Source organism: Atractosteus spatula, unplaced genomic scaffold, assembly GCF_055471065.1.
Source record: "Atractosteus spatula isolate fAtrSpa1 unplaced genomic scaffold, fAtrSpa1.hap1 Scaffold_10, whole genome shotgun sequence".
In the NCBI taxonomy this organism is placed as follows: Eukaryota; Metazoa; Chordata; class Actinopteri; order Semionotiformes; family Lepisosteidae; genus Atractosteus; species Atractosteus spatula.
Window position 1 is genome coordinate 290,174 of NW_028296653.1, and position 8,558 is coordinate 298,731.

The following is an 8,558-nucleotide window of genomic DNA, read 5'->3' on the forward strand; positions in this document are numbered from 1 at the left end:
GAAGGGATGAGCGCTAGTGAAGAGGACAAGGCAGCGGTGGCCTCCATTTGAAAGGTTATTTGAATAGCCTTGTTCAGCGCTAGGTCATCTAGTGCTGCGAGCAATCTTTCTCCAACTTCTGCTTTATTCCTGTGCTCCGCTAGCTGGTCTCTTATGAATTTGCCCTGCATTGCACCGAATTAGCAAGATGAGGCCAGGGCCTGTAAGTCTGCAACAAACTGATGCACAGACTCGCCCACCTGCTGTTGGCTCTGTCTGAAGAGAATCGTGAGGAGGATGACACTCTGGGGGTGACGAGCTGCGCTTTCAGAAGTTCCACAGCTTCAGCGTATGTTACAACAGAGTTGAGAGAGTGGAAAATGCACTGTCCCTCTGTCCCTAGGCAGTGTACGAGGATCGCTTTTTTTTCTGGGCGACCGGCACGTTTCTGAGGTCAAGTAAGTCTCAGTAAGTCTCAAGAGTCCAGCCAGTGAGTCCAGGGCACTGGTGCAGAATGGGGGAGGTGGTGGGAGTGAAAGCTCTATCCTCGTCGCCAATGTTACACCGCAGACAACCAGGGACTGAGGTGGACAGATTTCACGGGCATCTGCTCTTTATTGTGCATAACTCGTAACTGACACAGCATGGCAAAAACCCCCCAAGGCACCCAAGTGGCGTAAAGCGGTAACCCCCAAAACCCAAAGAGCAACAGTGTCATAAACCCCAAAGGGATGCTGTGTGCAACAAGCTGCATTTTTAGAAACCTTATCTTGAATAAAGCCAGTCCCATGTGTAAGCGAGCTCAAAATGCGAGAAGGCATTAGGCTACATTTTTTATGCATCAGTTGAAAGATAAAATTGAATGGAACGATGAGCAACTGATTTTCAATTTTAAAGGATCAAAAATAAGAAACTAACTCATGCCTGCCTAAATTAGACACTGCATAATTTTAAAATCCATTAAAAACCGGTTTAGTTCAACTTTTTATGCACAAAAAACAGGTGACTTCTCTTCCGCGCAATCAGCTTAGTCTTTGTGTACGTTTTTATTTTTTAAACCTTTTAGTTTTGTAAACGTGCATACAGAAAAAATCACCTTTTCTACAGGCATTAAGTAGATCAGCAGGTTGCTGACAAAATAGTGCATGTTACACTTGATTCAATATTTACATCTGAATAAGAAAGCCAGGTGTTAAACTAAATCAACAGTAAAACTCGCAATGTGATTTGTTGCACTTCTTCCACATCTTGTAAAAACATTAATTTACAGACTTTTTTCAAATATCAATTAATTGGTAACATGCAAACTTACAAAGTAAAATGAATTCCATCTTAATTTCAAATTATTTTATCTTCAATTTTTTGTCTCTCTTCCTACTCTCTCTCACTGGCTTGGATTCAGACACAGAATGATTAAAAATGGGAGGGAATGTTACGTGCCAGTCAGCGCATTATCATTTTGTGCTACGGGGAAGGCTTGTCATTTATTTCAGTCTCCTTCACTCTGTTGGGGAAAACCAGCTTTAAGAGCACAGATAGAGATTAGTGTGATCATGGCTGTTGGATGAAATGAGAAACAATAGGCTTGGAGAAATCTTTCATCTTCACAGCCCTCACGTTTTCCCTATTTTTGGCTGGGTATTTACTGCAGTAAGAAGAGGTACAAGATGTCATCTGAGTGATCCGGAATCATCCTGAGGGGCTTTGAATAAGTGTGGTGTTAGATGTGTACTTGCAGGTGATGCAGCGAGCTCTGTTGCAAAGGAAAGTGCCTGGTGTGGATGGCCGCTGAGAGCAGTCAAGGGAGCTGTGAACAAGGTTACACTGTTTTTAGGAATATGATATGGGGTGGTCAGAAAAGAGGGCCCCAATAGAGGGATCATTCTGTAGGATGGGAAAAGTTTTTAATAGTCTTGGAAATAGAAAGTGTGGTGGGGACGCACCGAAGGAATGCGGTTGTTACGGTGAGAGTTTCGGCTCGAGTGGATGACCCGAGGGGTGTGTTTTGCTCAGGCAAGGGCCCTGTCCATAAGACTGCTAGGGTATCCTCTGATCGATTCAATTCAAGGTGTTTTATTAGCATGACCAATGGGTACAATCAGTATTGCCAAAGCAATTAAAAATAAAATTAACATGGAACAAAACCTCAAGTAAAATAAAATCTAAAGACGCATCATAAAATATTTACATGTACTGTAAACATATTGAGCATTATTGGGAGACAGGCTCACTGTTCCTCAGGCTGTGACAGGAGATCGCATACTGGGCTGCCAGTTCAACTGAGTTCCCTCCTCCCTCTCCCAGTAGGATTGGGACCCGTTGTGATTCTGGCAGGTGTGGGAACTCTGGGATTAGATTTCTGAATTTAGGGAAGAATGTTTCTCTAATCCCAGAGTGTCTGTCAGAGTGCAGTAGGAAGTGCACCTCTGTCTCTGTTTCTCCCCGCTGGCAGTGGGAGCACAGCCTGTCCTCTCTGGGCAGCCATGTCTGCCTGTGTCGCCCAGTTTCTATGGCCAGGCTGTGGTCACTGAGCCTGTACTTCGTCAGGGTCTGTTTCTTTTTGTTTATCTTGGTCAAATATTCGGCTAGTGTGTATTGCCCGTTTAGGGTTCTGTAGCATTCCAGTTTGTGTGCGTGTGTCCCAGTGTGTGAGATTGCTGTGTTGTGGTGCTCTAGCAGTGGTGTCCTGATGCTGGTTATTGTCGGTGTGGCTTGGAATCACAACGGGTCCCAATCCCAGCCTGAGTGTGTGTAGGCTGTAATTGTGATCAGATGTGCAGTGATCTGGTAAGAAGCCAATATAACTCTTGCTCAGGACATTGTTTGGAAAGGAAAGCCAGTATTCGTGTGTTCAGGATACTGCAGAATACCTTCCCCAGGTTACTGTTCACACAGATGCCCCAGTAGTTGTTGGGATCGAGCCTATCTCAACTCGTATAGATTGGCATGATCAGTCCTTGGTTCCAGGCCTCGGGAAACATCCGGCTGTCATGATGAGATTGAGGAGTTTGAGAAGAGCTTGTTTCAACTTTGGGCTGCTGTGTCTTAGCATCTCAATGTTTACTCCATCTTGGCCACAGGCTGTATGGTCTGAGGGCCTGGAGTTTGTCCAGTAGCTCCTGCTCAGTGATTGGGGGTGTCTAAGGGGTTTTGGTTGTCTTTGATAGCCAATTCCAAAATTGAGATTTCATAAATGGTGTTTTGGTCTGATTTGTATTTGGGAGCTTTAGATAGAGATTTTCAAAGTATGTTTGCCATATTGTTCCATTTTGGATGGCCAATTCTTCTGGTTTTGATTTGTTTAGATTGTTCCACTTCTCCCAGAAACAGTAGTTAGTGACTCCTCAATTTCTGCAAATTGTTTATGTATGCGTTTCTTTTCGTTTTCGTGCGTTTGTCAAGTTTTACCATATCGCAGTACCTGAGGCATAGATCTGTGTTGTGTGGGTGTCTGTTTTTTATTTGAGAGTTTTCTCAACATTTCTGATGTTTTTGCACTCCGTATCAAACCACTTTTCTTTTGCTTTTGTTTTTGGTAGTTTTTTGATTGTTTTTAGTATAGACTTTGCCAGTTTGTGAAATAGGTGATTTCGTTTTTGTGTGGCCAAGTTGATGCCTAATTTGTTGGTTTGATACGGAGTGTTTAGGAATGTGTCCATCAGTGTCTGAATTTCGTCATCGCCCAGTGCAGTTTGGTATCTGTCCAGGCTGTCTGTGTCCCATCTGTACGCCTGGTTGAGGTCATACAGCTGGCTGGGCTGTCAGTGTGTCTCTATGCTGGCGTGCTCTCATGTAGAGTGTGATCTGGCTGTGGTTAGAGAGAGGAGTTTGTGGCCTGACGGTGAAGGCACTGATACAGGAGGGGGTCCAGGTCGGTGGTGGCGTAGTCCACCGTACTGCTGCCCAGAGCTGAGCTGTAGGTGAACCTGCCCAGAGAGTCCCCTCTAGTCCTGCCGTTGACTATGTACAGGCCCAGCCTAGACAGCTGGAGCAGCTCGCGCCCGGTGCTGGTGTGTGGTACAGAGGGAGTTGTCCAAATACGTGAGTGTTTCCCTGTGTGCTGGTGAAGTCTGCCAGTGTGCCTGTTCGTGCGTTGAGGTCCCCACAGAGCAGCACGTTTCCCTGGCCCTGGAAATGACTGATCTCTGTGTGGTGACTGGGGAGAATTCCTTTACTGTAGTAGGGGGGTTAAGAAGGTGGGATGTAGACGGCACACAGGAAAACCTCATTTTCTGTACATATGGTATTTCTTTTGATTTTAAGCCAAACTCGTGACTCTTCTTTCTTTACTAGTTGTATGGAGTGACTGAGCTCCGCTCTGTACCACACAATGAGGGCACCGTGATCTCCTTGTAGCCTGGAGGACAATGGGTAGCCAAGTCTCCCTGACACCATGTCTCCTGTAGGATCATCTGTCTCCTTTACATTCTTGATAAATTCGGGATCAGTGCTCTTCAGCCCAAATGCAGAAGAGCCCAGACCCTGAGTGATCCACATACTAATCGTTAAGGATCTCATTGTTAGCGTTTTGAATTATCTTTGCAATTGGTTAGTTTTCTGGAACTGTATCAAATTCATGTCAGATATTTGCATCAACAAATCCAGAGTATTGTGCTGGGTTTGTCTGTCCCTGTGGGTGGTGGTAGTTCAGCTCATAAGCCGGGTGCAGATGAGGTTCAGGAGCTGCTGGATTTCTCCCAGCTCCAAACTGCTTGGGACCGCTGGTCTGGCCAGGGCTGCGGCGTAGCTGTGCAGGAGGGGCTCGGTCCGGCTCCGCTGTTGTGCTGGGTGGAGGGATTTGCGGTTCTGGTCTGGTTCAGCTGCTGGCCTGGGTGAGGGGGGTGGGGTGCTGGTTCTGGTCCCATTTGGTCTTTGGTCTGGGTTGGAAGGCTGTAGGGTGGGGCTGGTTCTGTTTTTTGTGGGTTGAACTGGTCTGGGTTAGGGATGTGGGTGTTCCTCTGGTCATCCTCCTATTTCTTTCTGGGGTGGTGCTTGGGTGTCTGCCCAGTGTGGTGTCTTTCTGGGTTTTAGTGAATAGTCGGATGGTCTGTTTTTTGAGGTGTTTGAGGTCGTGTAGGTGCTGGGGTCCAAGGGTGGGGTGATGGGCCAGGTAGACATTTGTGAGCAGGGCACAGCACTGTGAGATCTCAGCGTTGATTTTCTGGATGGTGTGGTATTGCTTGTCCTGTCTCGGCAGCAGGGTGGAGATGACAATGCAAGTCTGAGGGAACTCCTGTATAGCCCTCTCTGCCACTCTCCTGATGGACTGGGCCACCTGCTCCTTCTGGGTCCTCAGGTTGTTGGTGCAGGTTTGGATGATGTGCCCAGGACCAACCTGGATAGCAGCTGCAGGGCTTTCTCTGTCGTTGGACACCAGAGCTTTGCTGTTTATAGTCCCAGGAAGAACTAGTGCTCATCGATGTACCTCCCATTGGAGTCGATGAAGGGCTACTTCCGTGCATCTGCTTCTAGTGTCCAGTCTGCCAGTAGGGCGCTGTGCTGCTGTGTTGGGGTGGAGGTGTTGGGTGGAGCTGGGTGTGTGTGGGTCACCCTGAGTGTTTGGCAAGGTGGATGTGCTTTTGGCAGTGGTGTTGTGAGGGGATTGGGGGTGCAGTGGGTGGGGTGTTTGCTACGGTGGGGGTACTGGGTAAGTGGGAGTTGGGGGTAGGTGTTGCAGTCAGGGCTGCAGTGTGAAGTAGTGAGTTTCTTCAGCTGGTCTTTGAGGGTCTTGCTAGTCCTCTCAACGAGCTGCAGCTCCTCTCTCAGCTCTGCTACTTCTGACTGCAGCTTACTGTTGTCCTGCAGCAGCTCCTCCATCTGTGCCCTGAGCTGTTTGTTGGAGGTTTTGCATTCCTTCCTGTGTTTAACCATCTCTTACTTGTTGTGCTGTCTTCCCCTCTGAGTCTCCCCAGCATCAGTTCCTTGAACTCGATGAAGTCCAGCTCCAGAGCAGAGTTTCTCTCACATGAGGTGCATTGTGCTGTGGTCACAGGGGGGTTGGTGTGGGCCATGTGTTTCAGTGTTGCCTAGGGCTACATTCTGTTCTGTGGCTGTGTTCGTGGGCTCAGAGTCAGGTGGAGCTGAACTCTCCGGTGCTGTGGGCATCAGGCTACTGGGTCTCTCTTCTATTTCTGGGGGAGGTTTCTCCAGGTCGGCCTGTGTTCTCAGGTCCGTGAACTTTTCCTTAAAGCTCCAGAGTGGCTTCACTGCCCTGTATCATCACTGTACCATTGTGGTAGGTGTTGACAGTCAGGACAGTGTCTTCTACCTCGCTGTCGCCCCCTATGGGGATTTGCCTGCCTTTACTGATGCCCCTTCTCGTGGTGTTTGTGTACGTCTTGCACACAGCTCAGTAAAAAAGAGCAGGCTGGTTTTAATGTGTTTTTCTCCTGCCTGCGGAAGTCAGCGATAAGGGTCTCAGGATTTTCCTTCATCCATGTCTTTGTACTGTTTCCTGGTCTCAATGGTTTTCGTGTCCTCAGGGTACTGGAGTACTCTGCTGAGGGGACAGGGCTGCTCCAGTGGGGCTGTGTTCTGCTCTGTACTCATCTTGCTTCTTGTAAATACAATTGGCCCAGGTGAGAAGAGCAAACAGACCGCCTGGCTAGGATGTTTTGAATACAATCAGCCCCGCTGTTGCTTGGGAACAGGTTCTTCAACTTTGGCCTTTTGAGTTTAATGGGCCCAAGTGGTATTATGTTCAGTTTAAACTTTAATGTAACTTTTTCTAGGTCTTTTTTACTTTTATTTAGTAAAACAGCTCAATTTTAGAGGCCTCTTCAAAAAAGAAAGAACAGGGCTTACTAATTTTTGCTGCTGGTGGCTGAGTTTTTGGCTTCTCTTGATGCTGCTTGTTTTCCCATTCCTTCTTGTTTCCTTTGGTGTACTTGTTTATTTTTCTTTCTTATCCTTATTTCCTTGTTTTAATTACTCCTTTTCTGTTTGTTCCTCTTCATCTCTGAGGATTTTTTTTTGTAGCTTTTCCTCAGGTCCTTTATCCTCTGGTGTAGCTGTGTCTTGCAGTTGATCTTCAGTTTTTCAGATGTTTGCTTTTTTTTTCAATGACAAATTTCTTTGGTTTTCTTTAGTTTTTGTTTCTTATTCCTAGACTATTCAGTTCCAGAAAACAAAACCTCAAAGAAATTTGGAGCTCATCTTTTGTGCTGCCTTCTCACCATCTCTACATCTGTAAAACACCTGACCATATACTGTAAAGCTTTCAGTGCTTTGTGTATATCCCAATCACAGTGGGGGAAGGTAGTGTGGGGGCATGCTTAGTCTGCAATTGAACTGGGGCTCTGTATTCTTTGGATGCATTTATCTTCCCTCTTTAGTTGATCTTTAGAAGCCTATGGATGCTGATGCAGCTCCCTATGTGAATTCATGGTTCTTGATTGAGAAGCTGTAGTGTCACAGAGGCAATTTCCAACTGGAATGAATTCCATCAAACATTTTGTAATATCTCTGGAAGTACAGATAGTAAAGATCTAGTCTAGGGCTTAAATTGAAGCTAACCCCTTCAGGCAATAAATGTAAACCAAGTTTCTAACATTTCTTACTGTCCACTCACCAGACAGAAATATCCAGAAGAAAACGACAAAACAAGAAGAAATCTTTTTCTTCAAAGATTAGGTGTCGGTCCATTTTTGTTTTCAGGTTGGTAGGTGTTGCTGCTGCTTGTGGGTGGGGTCTATGCTAATGGATTAACCACCCCTATAGCTGTGGTCATTGTCAGGCCATTGACAGAAGATCAGGGCCCCTGTCAGTGCAGCAGGCTGGCAGCAGGTGACAGCAGGAGTGGAGGCCAGGTGACCACCTGCTGTAGGGAAGCCATCAGCTGTGCCTTTGCAGGGCTCCAGAGGAAACGGCCTATACTGCAGTCCACTAGCAGGATGCCTGCACCTTGTTCCAGTGATAGACTTCTTGACTTGTTTTTCTTCTGCTTGTCTGAGTTCTTTTTGACCATAAGGAAGGAATTATTGGATGAAGGTCAACCATGAATAATGGGTTTACTGAAAGAAGTATCTCTGTGGATAAAGTGCATTTCAGGACACTTGGTTTGGAGCTGGAGGATGTTTACTACCTTCAAGATTTTCCAGGTAAAAAGATATTTTACCTTGCCTTGGTGTCTGCTGCTTAGTGTTCAAGAATAGGGAGTGTTATAATAGCAAAAAAGCATGAACCTCAGAGCTTAGGCCTCTGACAGTACATCGGTTCAACCTTGGAAGAAGATGCCTTTTTAAAAGATTAGTTGATGTACAAGGAACTGTATCATAGGCTCCAATAGAGGCTTTTTGTATTACCTGGGGCAGCTACTTGTGCAGAGGGACATCTTGTTGTAGATTGCACTACAGAGGTCACTTGGTGTCTGCCTGTGCAGAGGTAATGTAATTTGTGTATAAAGACTGTTCGCAGAGGGCAAAAGGTAAGCAGCAGCGGCATTGGCAGACCACAGCCAGGTGAGGCTGTCTTGTCTGCACACTGCAATGCATGTTTCTGCAGCAGAGTAAAAGACGTAGGCACCTGAAGGTTTTTCAGGGAGTGTGAATGGGTGAATGAGAATTTCTTATCCAGGAAGA